The sequence below is a fragment of the Leptonychotes weddellii genome, chromosome 5, assembly GCF_054177405.1.
Source record: "Leptonychotes weddellii isolate Sample4059 chromosome 5, ASM5417740v2, whole genome shotgun sequence".
Taxonomy (NCBI): domain Eukaryota; kingdom Metazoa; phylum Chordata; class Mammalia; order Carnivora; family Phocidae; genus Leptonychotes; species Leptonychotes weddellii.
This window is the reverse complement of record NC_138373.1, coordinates 26,107,169-26,125,378: the sequence shown is the minus strand read 5'-3', so window position 1 is coordinate 26,125,378 and position 18,210 is coordinate 26,107,169. Positions and strand designations below refer to the sequence as shown.

The 18,210-nt window shown below is 44.6% G+C and overlaps 1 protein-coding gene across 2 annotated transcripts in view; it reads left to right on the top strand.

The window, feature by feature from the left end:
- The window catches only part of SHISA9 (shisa family member 9), a 262,451-nt gene that overhangs the window by 60,806 nt on the left and 183,435 nt on the right, over positions 1-18,210 (top strand). The gene's annotated exons all lie outside the window — the stretch shown is intronic.

Genomic DNA, 18,210 nt, shown 5'->3' with positions numbered 1-18,210 from the left:
AGCCAAAGGCAGATGCCTAATGACTGAGCCACCCAGGTGCCCCTGTGTTTGCTCTTCTGATCTTGCACAAGTGGCATTATTGAGAGTGGGGCTCAGGGAGGGATGAAGACATGGTGGAGGGTCTCCAGCATTGGCACCGTCAGGATTCTTGGGTGGCAAGCAACAGAAACCCATTCTGGCCATCCTGGAAAGCTGAAGTCTGAGGCCTCAGAAGGACAGGAACCAGGGAGTTCCAGGGTATCTAGAGAACGGCAGTGAAGACCTCTCTAGGTTGAGGCCTTGTAGTCACATGCTCATGATTCAAATTATGGGGAAAAAGTATATTATTTGGACAAGTTTGGACCACTCCTTGGCCAGGAGAGGGCAGGCCGCCTTTACTGATAATTTCTCAAAAATTAAATCCAATGGGAGAGAGGTAGTTACCGGAAGGAAAATTGACACACTCTTGCTGACAGAAGGGGGAAAGAAAGCCAGGTTGGCAAAAATGACCAGTATCTCCTAAAAACACAGATTATATTTTTGAAAATTAAGCATGTAATTGAACTGCCATATACACATCAACTGTGACAGCCCTAATTCTAAGGGAAAGGTGTCTATTAATCAGAATCCTCAATTCCTTGTTTTTGTTTTTTTTTTTTTTAGTTAGTGTGAAAAATATTCTCAACCTGGAACTCTTTCTATCTACATCTGAATTATCTACATTTCTATCCATTTTTCTGTAGAATATTTTGGGTTAGTACATGGTCAGATTCAAACTCTTGTACATTGTTAACCTACATGCATCATACTTCCATCCATCCATCCATCCATCCATCCAATAGATATTTGTTGAGTACCTGTTGTGGCCAAGCACTGTTGTTTAGGTGCTGTGAACACAAAATTGTGTAAGATACGATCCCAACTCCTACTAGGCATTTGAGGAGTTTTTGGTTAGGTATGGGTTGTTGTCCATGGGTGGGTGGGGAGACATTTAAGCTAACAAATGAATTGCCATGTCTACTGTGGTCAAAGTTATTCTGATCACATGAACTAAGTGTTGTGTGTGTGTGTGTGTGTGTGTGTGTGTGTGTGTTGGGGGGGATGGGGCTCAGAGACTAGAGCTATTAGCTCTGCCAGAGTAGTTGGGATTTATGGATGTTGGGTGTTTAAGGGTGATTAGAAATATTTAGCTCACAGTGACCAGGGGAGGGCATTCAAGCAGTGATAACTGAGGAACACAGAGAGGACACTATGAATAGACCTGGCCTACTCAGGACTTGTTTCAATTTTAGATAAAATTTGTGGGTGAGGGGTGTGGCAGAAATGGGTGACACCCCAGATTTTTGATGAGACCCCTGGTCATCCTCGTGGGACTTGAAGTCATCCTCAGTGGCCTGGCTTATTAAGAAGGATAAGAGATTCCTTTGTTTGAGCAGCATTTTGGCAGTGAACGTTAAACCAATAGAAATTTCTAGTTAAACATGAATTCATCAGGGAATCTCATGATCCAGAGCATCCTGACTAACCAAAGTTTTACTGCGATTCTCAATTAGTCTCACTTGGCAACATGTTTGAACCAACCATGAGTTGCCTTCCCCGCTGACTGCTCTAGGAAAAGAAACTCATTAATTTTTGAAGAGGACAGCCCTCTGGATTTTCTCCTGTCCTTTTGTGGTCATTGCCATGTGTGTATCATCTCTTGGCTTGAAAGCTTTGAGATTCTGCCTCCCCTGCTGATCATTCGCATTCTGCTACCGTCTTCACTGTATCACGGTGGTTTGGAAAGATGCTTTACTTCCTCCAAAATTCAGTTATCCTGTATGTGTGGACCAAAGATATTTTCTCCTATTCTCAGGATCTCTGAATCATTCTAAATGTGCCCAAATGTGATGGCTTTCCACAGCAAGGTGACTCGCAGCGGTTAAGTGACAAGTGCAAGTGAGTGGTATAGCGGGGGACAGTGAAACCCTGGGGCTGAGTCAGACCACCCGGGTTCTAGGCACCTGGCTTTGCCTGGAATGTCACCCTTGACAGAGAAAATGAAATAGCCTGGCAGAAATGGGGAGATGTATCAGGGACCGCAGAAGAGAATGGCTGACGGTAAGCCAGTGAGGACTTTTAGAAAGAGATGGAACCAAAGGAACATGTAGGGTTGCTGAGTTTCTCTGGAGGAAGAGAACGTTATGAGCATGAATGATGTGGGAAAACAAAGAATAGTGTGAGCAGAGACCATGTTGGATATTTTCGTGGGGATCGGGGCTTGGTAGGATGATTGCGTATTAGTCATGATGGCTTGGGTTATGCCGCAGTAATAAGCAATCCCAGCATTTCAGTGACTTAACACAAAAAGGCGTATTCCTCCTGCTTCGAGTCTGTGGCAGGTGGGCTCTGCTCCAAGTTGTACCCACTCAGGAACCCTGCTTCTTCTGGCCTCCATTCTCTGGGATGTTGCCAGTCTCCACTTTGGGGAGAAGAGGGTGCAGCATGTCATGCGGTGGTGGCCCCTATAGGCTTTCACTCACGTGTCACTGGCCCAAGCAAGCCACGTGTCTTTGCCTGACTCCAAGGGGGTTGTAAGGTGCAGTCCTACCCTGGAGGGAGGTATCAGTGTACAGAAGGAACGACTACTTACGGAATTATCAAATCGGTTTGGAATCCTTTAGTACCCTTTACATGGGGGGAAGATGTTAATTCTCCTTCGGGGGATCAGAGGTGCAGACCATCGTGCACATACTACCTACTAGGCACTGGCTCTGTGTTTTACATGCATTAAAAAATCGAGTCTTCACAACCTACCCTGTAAGCTAGATTTTTATTATGCCCATTTAATGTACAAACCAAGGTGCTGAGAGGTTAATCTAAGTTTGCCCGAAGCTACCCATGTGGTGAGTTGTAGAGTCATGACTTGAACCCAGTTTCCTCTTGCATCAAAGCTCAGTCTCGGGGCGCCTGGGTGGCTCAGTCGGTTAAGCATCCGACTCTTGATTTTGGCTCAGGTCATGATCTTGGGGTCCTGGGATCGAGCCCAGAGTTTGGCTCCATGCTCAGTGGGGTGTCTGCTTGAGGATTCTCTCCCTCTTCTTCTGTCCCTGCCCTCTCTAGAAAAAATAAATCTAAAAAAAAAGCTCAGTATCTGTCCAGTTGAAAAGGAGATGGAGCCCATATAGGAACACAGTGGCTCCCGTCCTCTGTGTGTGTGTGTGTGTGTGTGTGTGTGTGTGTGTGTGTGTGTGTGTGTGTGATGTTCCCACTGGATTGTGAGTTCTATGAAGGTAGTGGACATTTTTTATCTCATTGACTATTGTGCTCTAAGTGCCTAGAGGAGTTTCTAGTACTTCCTCAACAAGTATCTGATGAATGAATGAGAAGGGGAAGACCATGGTGGGTTATCCTATAGCAGGCCCTGAGCATGTAGTGAAAGAAACAGCCCCTCCCCTTAGGGAACTCATCGTAGGGGAGGGAAGCATGTGGTGCTGTGGAGAACACAGGCCAGACTGGGGATTCAGGTAAGGCTTCCTGGGCTCCCTGAGCATAGTTGTAAAGAACGAGAGGGAGTTATTCACCTTATGTGAATAGGGTGGGGGTAGCGAGACAGCTTACAGTGGGGCTAGCTGGTGCAGAGACAGAGGGGAGAGAGAGAAAGACACAGAGAGAGAGAGAGAGAGAAAGAGAGGGAGAGCGCGAGCATGGATATGGGTCAATGACACATGGGATGGGATGCCGTTCTCCAGGTAATAAAATGGAAGTCTGATTTTGGCCCACATCTAGATCATACTTTCATTAACCAAAGTGGTACCGCTGATTTGGTGTAGGATAATCGGACTGCTCACTGTTTATTCTGGAAGAAACAAGCCCGACTTCTGTTCCCCCTTGGGAAGGATTTTCATAAATGCAGCCCTGTTTCATCAAATTATGATTGCTGATTTATATAAAGGAGGAGGAGCACTGTGTAACCCAAGGAGTCAATTTTGATTGTAACTGACGTCTGAGTATGATTTGAAGGACTCAGAATTTAATTATGCTCCATGTAGATGGTAAATAATTTGAAATGTTAGGCAGTGAGTGTGTTTTCAAACCCCAGACCAAATGCCAGAGATGCAAATTGCCACCTCCATAAAACTCCCATAAAGAACAATTAAGAACAACAGTATTTGTTTCCAGAGTAATCTGTTTAATATCTAATGGGAATGACGTTATAAATAGCCCCAAAGGAGTGCAGCTCCCTTGGGTGGGGTGGGGGGCAATTTGAGATCATTGTGCACACTGTTTGGTTTCTATGCATAAGGAGGTGAGATGTTTACTTTTAACTTCATTTTCTTCCTGTTGCAATGTAACAGAACCAGTAGGAGAACCCTCCCCTTAGAAAAATTAATAATAGTAAAAGAAGATGGGTTGAGGGTTGGCTGGAGAATGGATAGAACAATAGATTGTGTGAAAGAAAATATATCCAAGTATTAATTGTAGAATCTATGTGGTGAGTATGTAGGTCTTCACCATATGATTCTTTCCAATTTTCTGTATCTTGGAAAGTTACCATAATAAAATGTCGGAGGAATGAAAGAGCCAGACACAGTCTCTTCAAAGGAGGGGACGCTTTCTGATCTATTTTGGGGCTTCCAGGACCTGGTTACCAACCTTGATTCCTCTCCCCTCTTGGGGTTTCCATATGTCATCAGCCCCCAGAGTCCTGTGGATTCTGCATTGCATTAAATCTTCAGGCGTTACCCTCTCCTGTCCTGTTGCCATGTCTCCTCTCTCCATCCGTCCTTGCTTGGGTTACACAACCACACCCTCTTTGCTGGTCTTTCTCTGATCCCTCTCTGGTCCTTCACGCTACTGCCAATGTAGTTCTCTATTCATCCATTAAGCACCCTTTGAGTATCTGGTCTATGCAAGACACATCTGGTACATGCCAGGCACACAACACCGGACTGATCATACTCCTTGGTGTATAGCACACTCTCTGTTCCATGCAGGACTTGCTTTTGTGTAATTATGTCTAATAGTTATAGTTGATTATTTTTGATAATGTAATAAGCACCTGTGAACTCATGCCCCAGATGAAAGTAGAAAATTGATAATACTGTGCATCTAACCATACAGCTCCCTACCAGCCCACTCCCCTGTCTTGCTCCCTCCAAGCCCACTGCTGTTCTTTGTCCTCGTCCATTACTTGCTTGCTTTCCTTCTGATACATTTATTGCTTCTATTTATATTCCCAAATGTTTGTATTTTTATTTTGGCCGCTGTTCATTTCATAAAATGTGTATCATGTGATTTATAATCTTTTGGGTCTTCCCTTTCATCCCTGACTTAAGGTTTCATCCTTAATATTGCATGTTGCTGTAGCTCATTGGTTTTGACTGCTGTTTATCTGTTTTAATTTATTTCAGTCTTTCTCACTTTAAAGGCTTTAATCCTTGCTTTCTTTTCAAAAATGGATCTCTCTCCCCTTCTTGTAAGATGAGAACTTCACACACTTTCCCATCCCTTTGTCTTTTCCCTCTTTACCCCTACACCTACTACTGACTTGATCTGGACTGATGCCTCTCACATTTTAATATGTATTCAAATCACCTGGGGACCTTATTCAAATGCAGAGTCTGTTTCAGTAGGTTGTGGTTGGGGCCTCAATCCCTGCATTTTTAACAAGCCCAGGGGATGCTGATGCCCCCTGGTCCAGGGATCACACTTTGAGTAGGATCTGGAGGTTTTTAATTCTGTGTTTTTATGGATATAATTTCTCCTTTTATCTGGTCTTAGCTATCCTTTAAAGACCACATCAAGGCATTTGATCAGCTACCTCTGTGTATCTGGTACCATCTCCTGGATCTGTCTTCCCTCTTATTTAGGTAATTCATCCCAGATTGTTTTCAATGTGGGGCTTTGTGTGACAGATCTTTGAGGTCTTCTATGCCTGACAATATTTTTATCATACCTTCATGTTCAGATGACAGCTTAATTGGCTATAACGTTTTAATTTCTATGTTTTTTTTCCCCATTTAATTCCTTGAAAATACTACTTTGTATATTCTTGCATACAGCATTGCTGATGAAAAATCCTGGTGTCAGTCTGATTGTTTCTTTATAGAAATGTGATCTCTTTCTCCTTGGAAGCTTTTAGAATTTCCTCTTTGATTTCACCTTAACTTGTACTAGAATGTGTCTACAGACATGTTTTTCCTCATTTCTCCTCTTAGGACCTTTGTTAAAAACTCTGAGAATGTTGTAGGCAATATTTCTTCGGATACTTACTCTTCTCTACTTTTATTTCTCTCTCTTTCTGGGAATCTTACTTTGATGTCAGCGTTTCTTCTCTATCCTCCGTATCACTTGACTTTAAAAAAAAAACTTCTTTCTTGAAGATTCCCTCCATCTTGTCTTCCGGTGGATTCATTCATTCTTCAGCTGTGTGTTCTATGTACATTTATCCATCCCCTGTGTTCTTGATCTCAACCATGACATTTTTCATGTCTGACATTTCAACGTGGTTCTTTCACCTATTTTCTTGATCCTATTTTATATCTCTAATGTTTTCTTTGATCTCTTTAATATGTTTTGTGAAAGACTAAGTTCTGACTGCTCAAATATTTTTGCTTCTGTTCGAACCTGTAACCCAGGGTGTTCCTTTTCTTTTGAAATGGTTGTACTCCTCAATGTCCTGTTATTTGGGGTTGTGAGCTTGCTTTACCCTGAAGGTATTGGGTTACTGTGATGAGCAGTGTGGATGGGCGAAGGCCAGACCCCAGTGTCAGCTCCAGTGAGCTCAGAGGGAAGGCGGGTTGATGCCCTAGGATGGAGAATCCCAGATGCCAGAAACCCACAGCCAATCACTGCTCACCATTCAAAACAGACTTTCAGGCATCACTCTGCCCTCAAGGGCAGCAACATAGGAGGAGACACTTTTGGGGGTGTGGAGAGAGAGAGGTCCTCACCTCTCTCTGAGGTCAACTTCTCTTAGGTCACTTAGTCTCCACCTGCTTTTCTCAGCACGTCACAAACACATGGCCTTCTTGCCTTGATTTTACCCCTGACAGCATCAGGACTGGAGGTCTGAGTTGAGCAATAGGGCAGGGGCTGTTTCCTCCAGGGCAATGGCCAAGGAGCACCAAGGGCCAACTTCCTACAGCCTCCCCTTCTGGTTTATCCTCTTACAACCATGCTGGGCAACTTCTGCCTCAAATCCCAGTCATTTCTCACTCACCCCTGTCCAAAATCTTTAGCTACTCTAGCAGCTCCTGCTGGGTCCTCTGCTTTTTTCTCTGGTTCCTCCAGGGTGGACTATGGGGGAAGGCTCTAGCAGCCAGGCTAGCTCAGCATATCGATCAGAATGGAATTGCCAGTCTTGATTTCCAATCTGCTGTATCTTTGTTATGACATAAATTGTACCCCCCCATTCATATATTTACGTCCTGACTCCCAGTACCTCACAGTATGACTATATTTGGGAATAGAGTCTTTAGAGGGCTAATTGTGTTAAAGTGGATCATATGGGTGGGCTCTGATCCAGTGCGACTGGTGTCCTTATACGAAGAGGAGATTAGGACACAGAAAGAGGGAGGGCCAGATGGGGATAGAGGGAGAAGACTGCCATCTACAAGCCAAAGCGAGAGTCTCAGAAGAAACCAACCCTGCTGACACCTTGATCTTAGACTTCCAGCCCCCAGGATGGAGAGAGAATAAATTTCTGTTGTATAAACTGCCCAGTCTTTGGTACTTTCCTAAGGCGGCCCCAGCCAACGGTCTGTTGCTAATGGGACTCTATGCAGACCACCCCTCTCAACACCTCTCAGAACTTCTCTCCACCTTCCGAACCGCATTGATGCTTGTTGATTGATAACTGCATGCCAGGCACTGTTCTAACTGCTTCACACCTATCAACTCACTATCCTTATGGAGCTCTGAGGAGATAGTTATCATTATTCCCATTTTGCAGATGGGAAAACTGAGGTACAGAGAGGTCGTGGAACTCTGGTCAGAGTCACACAGCCAGTTTGAGTTGGAGCTGGCATTAAATCTGCCTCTAGAACCCACTGCGTAACTGTTAGATATGGCTGTCTAATAGGGTGGCCGCTAGCCATTTACCTTTAAATTAATGAAAAAAAGTAAAAATAAAAATTAATTAAGTTAAAGTAAAAAGCTGTGAGACCTTGAGAAATTTCCTTGACTCTTGGAGCCTCAGGTTCTCCATCTGAAAAATGGGGATGTTTGTCCTTCAGAGCATGTCTGTGTGGGTTATCTGTGAGATAATGCAAGTAAAGCGTTCAGCACAGGGCCTGACACATAGTTGGGCCTCAATAAACACTGTTTGTTTTTATGTGGTATCAGAGAGGAGAAAGTGCTTTCAATTTTTAACTTTCTGGTTATTTACCCTGTTGAGCTCTGTTCTCTACCCCCAATTCTTCCAATTAAAATCCCCTTTAACTCAAGCCAGGCTGAGTGGGCTTCTGTTTCTTGTAACCAAATGGTACATGATTAAGATAATGAGTACTTGTTGGCTCTTGGCATTGGCTCCTGTTCATGACTCCCATATTGGCATCCATTCTACTCGGCTGTTGGTATTGTTTATTTAAATACTTGGTAGGTAACATTGATTTTGAAGCTCAAGACCATCCTGAACTCCCCATATGGGTTCTGGCATTCATGTAGTCCCAGTGTTCCCAGCCCAGAGCCTCTGGCCTTCTTACCAATTTGCCCTTGTCACTCCATCGCCAATACACTGATTCTTATTGCTTTAAGCTTCCTCAATATCAAAGCCTCAAGCATCAAGGAAATGAGCAGAGGTACCGAGCAGCAGAAAGATATGAAAGGCACATTCAATATCTACCATGGTGAAAATTGGAGCCCCTGTAATGTATTCAATTATTTTCCTTGTAGAAGGATTTCATATTAAATCTTAGCAGCCTTTTATTTTGCCCCCAAATATGAGCTCAGTTTGCTGAAGTCCTGTGAACAGTCAAATTCTCTCTTACTTACTGATACATGTATGAATAAAGCTGAAGATCCAGAGGCAAGTTACTCAATTATGTCTTTCTCTCTCTAGAGGTGTAAAATGGGATGCTTTCCTTAGATCAGAGGCATGCTCTGGTAATCGGCTCTTGGAAATGGTCTTTGAGATGATCTTTAGAATATCAGGGATGGAGATTTTTTTTTTTCCATCAGACAGTAGAGAAATTGGTTCTTGGAGTTCAAAGCCTAGGGTTTGGGAAAGTGCTGCTGGGCTTGGATAAGAATGATCGGGGCCAGTGTATTGTCCACGTCTCCTGCCATTCCTTGGGCATGCTTCCTTGGGCTTTCCTTCTCATGGTCTGCTCCTGCAACTCTTCTCTGAAGGACTCCTTTGGGTGACTGGAGCCTCTCTCTCTGGGAGTCTGCATGCCCCTGGTGCCTAGTGGTGCAGGCATATGGAGCCCAGTTCTCTTGCCTTGTGTTAGGACTCACTGGGAGGTCTCATGTTCATATCAGAGCTACAAATAGGATCAGGCTAAGGCTGGCATATTCCCTGAAATTGCCCCTTGCTCAGCTTCTTCCCCTTCCTTGTCCCGATTCCCCCGCCCCCTCTTACCAGTGTTTCTTGTAAGCATTTTCTAGATAACGTGTTGCACATTGCCTGAATTGCACATGAATTCTCATCTCAGGGTCTGCTTCTGGACCATGTTTGCACTAAAAGGAAGTAGTGTTGGGCGGGGATAACTCTAGAGTCTGGTGGGGGTGAAATACTGGTATCTCTGTCTGTTTCCACTCATTGGTTGTGAAACCTTCTCTGAGTCTTTTAAACCTTCCTAGCCTTAGTGTGCTCATCCATAAAATGGGAAGAATATGACCACCTTGCAAAGTGTTGTGAGGTTGGACACATGATCTGCATGATTCCTGGCCCATTGTGGGCATTCTTTAAGTTTTAGCTCTTACTGCTATTTGTGATTGAAGGGAGCGAGACTAGAGGCTAGGAGTTCATTCAGAAATGAATGACTGGAGAGGGGTAATGTCGAGCACCTGAGCAGGTACCCCTTGCTACCATATATACCATAGTCATCATTTATATGTGTTCCCTCCCCGTCTAAGGGCTTGGGCTGACGTTTACCTGGTGTCATGGACAACGTTGGCACTCCATCCAGATCCGCCAATTTTTCTTTTGACACTTAAAATGCTGGATTTTATTAAAATATGTTTTTGTATTGCTATTATTATTTTTAAAGTTATTATTATTATTATTATTATTATTATTATTTACCATTTTCATGGTCTCCAGCCTTCGATTTTCCTGCACTTTTGTATCCAACAGCCAGCACAGTGGCTCTTGTTCAGAGGACTTTCCGGGCTGCTCCCGGAGCTGCTTTGCCTGCATGTAAAGAGCCAAAAATGCCTAACAGTTTGTATCCTCCTCCTAGGACAGTCCTTAACTAATGACTGCCGGGTGCTGGAATTGAAAGCCCAGCTCTCTTGCCCTAGATCGGGCCATCATATGGGGCTGATTTATACTCCAGACCCCGCCCCCCCTTCCTTTCTTTGTTCTGCTTCATTTGCTTCCTTGCTGGTTTGTTGTTTGTGGTTGTGTATGTCCGTTTGTTCGTTTTTGTCTTTCTCTGGGAGCAGTTTCTTAATAAGTCACCCACGGTGCAGATCCTCATCTCAGACTCTACTTTTAGGGAACCCGGTCAAGGACAGCTGGTACACACCAGTATGCCTATAGTGGGTATTAAAGTATTGAAATTCTTCCCTGCCGATTGGGAAATAGCCATTGTCCTAGTGCCCACCTAAGTGTCCACCTGCCACCCTGACCCTTCCCTTGGATCCTCTAACCTTCCCAAGGTTTTTAATGAAAAGGGTAACAGGAGGGACTTCCAGAACCTTCTCCAGCACTATCTATGGTCAGTATCCATTCTGATTGTTCAGTAGATGCGCTGTCAGGGTTATTAAATATTTTGTCTCCCCCGGCATCTAGGAGGCACACATGGGGTTACTCAGAAGTGTGTGTGTGTGTGTGTGTGTGTGTGTGTAAGTGTGTGAGAGTGGCAGGCAGGCTGGCCCAAATTTATCATTTTGTGGTGGCATTTCTCCCAGACATCACAGTGCCTCCCTTGTTTAACAAAACCCTCAAGCACTTCTGTCTGCGCAAAGGTCCAGACTCATGCCAGGGAAAGGAAGAATTGACTTCTGTTGGAAGTCAGCAAGAGACCATGAGTCCATTCAGCTTGAGGCTCACCCAGAGTGACCCGAGGGGGCTTTGGGGCAAGCAGGTGTGCTGGTGGCATAGTAACAGGGAAGACACCTGTCACCTGTCTGCTGTGTCTGGGGAGGCCAGCAGAGAGTGTGCTCGGGTGTACAGCCCCTGTTCATCCTCAGACAGTCCTGCCTTGCCCATAGTTCTTTGCTCACCGCCCTGTCCTGGTCGTGTCAAAGGGCTAGCTTTCTCCCTTCCTCCCTCCCTTCCTATCCCCTCCCTCTCTCCTTTCCATTCCCCCTTTACTTTCCTCCCTCCCTCCCTCCCTCCTTCTTTTGTTTGTGTATTTGTGTGTTGGGGGGGAGATGGGGAGAGTGGGTTATCATTTTTAGAAGCGATTTAGAGTTTCCTTTCCATGTAGTAGATGGATGAATTACTCCTTACAACTGAGAGTCTTTTATGTTTTTAGGGAGGTGGTAGAAATAATGAAAGTATATATTGTGATTCCTGAGCAAGTTTACTCCAGATCTGTGTGGGGGGAGGGCGCATTCAGATATGGTGAGATCATGAGCCCTGAGGTCTGCCCAGACTGGATATTAGAGGGGATGCCTAACTCCCGCTGGGAGGATCTCACTCCTCTGCAGGTCAGGGAATCAGACTGTCTTCCCAGGATCCCTACATCTAGTCACCCAGATTTTAACAGTGGTAGCAGCTCCCATTTATGAAACACTAACTGTGTGTCAGGCACGGTTCTAAGGGTTTCCCCTTATTTTGTCCTGCCAAGAATCCCATGAGGGAGAAAGCACACTGTTATTATCCCCATGTTCCAGAGGAAATACTGAGCCTTTAGAGAAGTGAAGCCACCTGTCCAGGTTTTCACTTGGCTGACAAGATGTGGAGTTAAAGCCAGGGAGTGTGGCTCCAGGACCTGAGCACTAACCGTGATCCAGTATGGTTATTCTTCTGCTGAATCGATGATACTGCCCTCGACAGAAGTGTATCTGTGTCTTCCATATCTGTGTTCTCCGCTGGACTCTGAGCAGCCTGAGGCCAAGGCGCTTTTTGTTGATCATCTCAGTATCCCCAGCATGTCCCCAGGACCCAACACAGGTCAATGAGTGACAAAAGGAAGGGAGAATTGTGGGCAGAAACAGTGTGATGATGAGCCCCAGAACATTTGATGGGGCTGAAGAGTTGCTGCCTCTCATTCTTTGTGCACCTGCCCACTGACCTACCCCACGTTAGAAGTTTCACAAGGCCTCATTCCACTTGGAGGAACGTTCTAGGTCTATGTTTGGAGTAACTTAAAAAAAATGAGAGCTGCCATTTCAGTGAGTACTTGCTAGGTGCTACCCGGCATCAATGCTAAAGTTTACACAGCGTAGATTCTGTGGTCTGCCTCCTGTAGATGCAGAATTGAAGGGTTATTAGGTCCACAAAGTCAGTGACTTGGTCACAGTTATAGGAGCTAGTACAGAGTGGGCCCAGGATTCATCTCTAGGTGGTGGGGCTCCAGCTGTCCTGTTCTTATGCACTAAGCTATTCTACTTGTCTAAATACGTCAATAGTCAGAGACCCAAAGAGGAAAAGGAACTTGCAAGATCTTGAAGCCAAGTGTCCATATTCTTTCAGGACCTTCCCCATGGCAATGGCCACAGTCCTCTTAGATTCTCCCCCAGTCACCTGGGACTCCTGACTCTCCAGGCTCTTGTCTCAAAGGACCACCACGTGTACAGTAACATCTGCAGACTTGACTCCCATGCCTCTTTGGAAGGCCTTTGCTTGGCAGTTTAAATTGTCAGGTCAACTCTTCATGGCTGTTGACATCTTCATACTCTTGCCTTGAAGATCGCTCACTATCCCATCCACTTGAAGTAACGTCTTCCCCCAGGCCGGGTGGATCTTTCATCCCTGTCTTCACTCTGCCACTAAGAATTCTGCTCTATGCCAGATCCCCCCAACCACCAGCGGCCACTCAATTGTCAGACAGCATCTCTCCCTGGAGAAATCAGACGAGCCCCTCCTGGCTTGGGGCTGTGTATTTGTTTTCTTTTGAAGAAAAAGATTTTCATTAAAATGTAGTTCCTGTTCATGAGAACAAACCGTTATTTGGATACTTAGGACCTGCCAAGCACCTTGCTGGGCCTTTATATGCATGATCTCATTCGTTCTTTGCAGTAGGTATGCGGTTATCCCGTGTTGTAGATGAAGTCACAGTGACTCAGAACTCAAGAAGTAAGCAAGAGGAAGAGCTAGAAAGGGGCAGTGCTGGGATTTAAAGCCAGGCTTTTCACACTAGAAAGCCATTCTCGGAGCTTATAGAACCTAGAGCTGTTTTGAAAAAAAGACATGAAAACTGCTTTTTCATCCTACTACCTGGAGATCATTGTGATGGGCATTTGCATTAGTTCTACTTAGTCTTAGTTTTTCTAAGAATACATGGCTAATTCATTTTCTTTTTTTCCACTTTGTCCTCCCACCTGTCATTTTTATTATAATTAGGTTTCCATGTCATTAAATACTTCTTAAAAGCAACAGTTTAAATGTCTACATCATATTCCATCATATGAAGAGGGCATAAAGTATTTGACCCTTTTGTTATACTTGGACAGGCAGGTGGTTTAAAAGGGGTTGTTCTTTTTTTTTTTTTTTTCCTTTTCCGTAAGTAGGCTCCTTGCCCAGCGTGGAGCCCAATGTGGGGCCTGAACTCACGACCCTGAGATCAAGACCTGAGCTAAGATCAAGAGTTGGATGCTTAATTGACTGTGCCACCCAGATGCCCCTAAAAGTCAGTGGTTCTCAATGGGGATTTTGCAGCCCAGGGAACATTTAGCAATGTCTTGAGACAGTTTTGATTGTTATAACTGGTGGTGGGTAGGCGGGTGGGTGTGTCCTTGACCTCTAGTAGGTAGAGGCCAGGGATGCTGCTAAGCATCCTACAATGCACAGGACAGCCCAGGAGCAGAGAATTATTTGACCCCAAATGTCGGGAGTGCTGTGCATGACTCACCTTGATCTTAGACGATCCTTATGGTGGACATCCTGTCTGTTCAACCAAGTACGTTTGACAGAGCTTCTACGGTTGATTTCCAGAAAGGGAATTGCTGAGTCAGAGATGACCACCTCTTTGAAGGCTCTTGAAACACAATATCAAATTGTTATCCAGAAATGCAGAAATATCATTCTTCCAACACCTGTACCTATTACTACCACGCTCCAGCTAGCGTGGAAAATTATGATGTGATAACCCTTTGTTAATTTGAAACAAAGAAATGCTCCCCTGTTGTTTTAATTTGCATTTTCTTTGATTATTAAGGAGTTGAGTACCTTTTCATATGCTTCTTAGTTGTTCGTATTTCTTCTCCTGTGAATTATCAGCTCGTGTCCTTTGCCCGTTTTTTTTTTTCTACTGAAGTTTTAGGGGTTTTAATTGATTGGTGGGGAAGTGTTCCTTTTCAAACCTTTTTTGGATTTCAAAGGCAACTCAGAACATACATTTTTGACTTATTATGCATAACTTATTAAATATTGTTTTGTAAGAGACCTCTAGTAGGATGATTATGGGTTTTGTGGAGCATTTCCCCTGTCAGATAGAGAGAAGTCATTGAAAGTTGACAATATTCTTTGAAGATGAAAACATCTTTGCCTGGGTGTAAACTTACGTCCTGTTGAACTGAGGAGAAGGAGATGAAAGTGACTGAAGTTTCAAGTGTGAATTGAAAACAGAACCAGGACATTTAAGCATGTTCTCAGACTGATAGAGACCTAGTCTCAGGCTCAGAAGAAAAGTTCTTGTAATTGTGGAATACTCAATTAATGTCACTCTGTTCCTCACTCTATCAGAGTGGCCTGGAGGAGAGGAAGGTAAGCTGTGTCTGTCTTCTGCTCAGAGGTGTTCAGAACAGCACCCACCTTGTATCCCTGGGAGCACCTGAGATTATATAGGTGGACATTGATGGACCCTTTTAATAGTTACACATTTATTTTAATGTACTCTAGGAAAAATATCTCTCATGAGTGCAGCAGATATCCATGCACGCATGGATATCTGCTCAGGATAGGGGTAAAGTAGTATAATTAAGTAAAAAAGGAGTGTCTGACACATATTAGGTGCTCAACAAATATTTGTTGGATAAATAAAAAATATTAAGTGGGTAAGGCCCCTGGGTGGTTCAGTTGGTTAAGCGTCTGACTCTTGGTTTTGGCTCAGGTCATGATCTAATGGGTGGTGAGATCAAGCCCCGCACTGGGCTCTGTGCTCAGCGTGGAGTCTGCTTGAGGATTCTGTCCTTCTGCCCCTCCCTCTCCCTCAAAATAAATAAATAAATCTTTAAAAAAATTAAGTCTGCAATATTATGGGCGGTATGTAGATGCTTTACAGTAAATACTGCAAAGGTGGTAGAAGAATAGAAAGTTTGAGAAATAGTGCTACTAACATCCTTGACTTCAGACAAGAAAACCAAGTCTCACAGAAGGGAAGAATTTGCCCAAGGTCTCATGGTAGGACTCGGAATCGGGTCCTGTATTCTGTCTCGGAGACCAGTGCGATTTCAGCCGTAATAAAAGGTTGTTTCTAGCAATGTTAACATGGCGTTTACTTCTTCCCTGTTGTAACTGTGGTATTAACAGATGTTACGTGTCTTTTTTGCTCTGGGACATGACAGGTGGTGTCTTGGTGTCTTGCATTTTGCAAAGGGCATGCTTTCCAGGGGCAGTAAACATTTACTGAATGCGCGCCATGTACGAGGCAAAGCCGAGCACTTGACACGCTATAGCTCTGCTTTTCCCCACACCCCTCTGTGACGTAGCTGGTAGTATTATCCTCCCACTTCACAACTGGGAAAACGGAAGCACAGAAAGATTACGTCACACTTCTTGGTCATCTTGTCTGTGTAATCCACGTGGCCCTGAGGCACACACTGCCAGCGACATTTTCCTTGTCTTAGATTCTTAAAGAATTCATATTCTCTGTGTATATTTACATCTCTAAAAGACATTACGTGTTTTATGGTAGGGATTGGGTGGAGGGGAGAATGGGCTAGCCTCCGTCCCTCCGTGAGGAGCCCCCTGTGCCTACCCACAGGTGCGTTTTTTGCAGGAGGAAGGCGTTGACTTCCTCCTTGTCTTTGAGGCTGAGTTAGTTAGCAAAGAACAGGGTCATGACAGGGTGTCTCTGGTCCCAAGAAGTCACTTTAGGTTTCCTCTAGAGGAAGCAACGCACAAAGCACGATAGTTAATTGTGTGGACTCTGGAAATAGACACAACTGGATTTGTTCCTGGGTCTGATTTTTCCTAGTGATAGGACTTGAGGCACATGTCTCTGCCTATCTGAGCTTCAGTTTCCTTGGATTAAGATACTGAGATCAGGCATGGTGATGAGATAAAACAGCATCCTCAATAAGAGATAGTTTATATTCATTCAACGACTAATTATCAAGCATCTACTATGTGCCCTGTGTCCGTCACTACTGACTTGGTGGTGAGCGACCCAGATACAGCCTCTGCCCGCATGGAGTTTACCATGTAGCAGAGGGGCGGACATCAAGCTGATAATTAACCCCGCTTTTAATTTTTCAACTTTCAATAATTCCAACTTGTAACAAATGTAGGGTTATTCAAGGAACTAGTATGAAGAGCCTATTTAGCCCAGGCAATCCCTTGCCTTTCTGAGCAAGCGATGTTACGCCGAGATCTCCAAGGTGAATAGGAGGAAGCTCAGAATGCAAGGAGAATGGGGAGGGGGTTCCAGATGGAGGGAATGGCATCTGGAATGGCATCCATGTCGAGGGAGCGACTGGGACACAGAAAAGAGGTTGGCGAGGTAGGGGGGCCTGAGGGAAGGCCAATGTGGCTGCAGCATGAGTGAGGGTGTAAGGGGGAGGAAATGAAGCCATGTATCCCAGGCTAAAAATATCCCAGGGCTAGAGAGGCAGTGGGGGCCCTAGAGGTCAGGAGAGGGAATTTGGAGTTTTCCTGAATGCATTGGGAAACCATTGGAGCATTCAACATGAGCTGATCAACCCTGTAAACAGAACATGCTGGTTTCTTATGGAAAACAGATTGGAGGGGCCATGGAAGGCAGGGAGGTAGTTGGAAGGCTGTGTGACACCCAGTTGAGAGATGGCAGTGACTTGGACCAGGGTGGGGGCAATGGTCATGGAAAGAAATAGATGGATTCAGGATAGATTTTTGGAGGTCATGGAGGCAAATTTTCACTTTCCCCCCTGCCATTGGAAGAAGGTACTTCCCACTCCACTGATGATGGGCTTGGCTGGGTGACATGCTTCGGTGAATGGAATATGGGCAGAACTGACAGTATGGTCTGAGAAGAGGCTCTATGAGGACTTGTATGCGTCTACCAGGCTCTTGTGTTCTCTTCACTTGCTATGAGATTGTCAAGCCTGTCAAGTCCCCTGGAATGAGGGGACACATGGTATAAACTTGCACTTGACCTGCATCTTGAGAATAAGCCCAGCAGAATAAGGCAGAGTTCCATTTGACTCACTGTGGTCAATCACTAAGATTTTGGAGTTGTTACCCTTACAGAGGTAGAACGGGTATGATCAGTAGACCATGGTCAAGGATGTGATGTCATGGGTGAGGAAAACAAAGGTGTCAAGGATGATGCCCACATTTTTGGTATAGGCAGCTGGTTGGATGATGGTACTATTTACTATGAATATCAAGGGTTCAGTTTTGTTACTGTTAACTTGAGATAACTGTAAGGTGCCAAGTAGAGATATCAAGTCTACAGGTGGATGTACATGTCTTGGGCTCACGAGAGAGTTCTGGGTTAGAGGTAGACTTTTTTTTTTTTGTCTTTTCCTACCAGCACCTAAACAAGGCTCAAAGTCATAGGAGTGGATAAGATCATTTGGGCCAGTGTTTCTTGAACCTTGGTGTGTGCCCAAATCTCTTGAGGATGCTTGCTGAGAAAGCAGGTGTCTTGGCCACACACAGGAAATTCCAACTCATTAGGCATTGGATAGGATCCAGGTTATTGAATTTTAAAGAAATTTCCCCAGGTGATTCTTTGGTAGGGGATCTGTAGACCATACTTTGAGAAACAC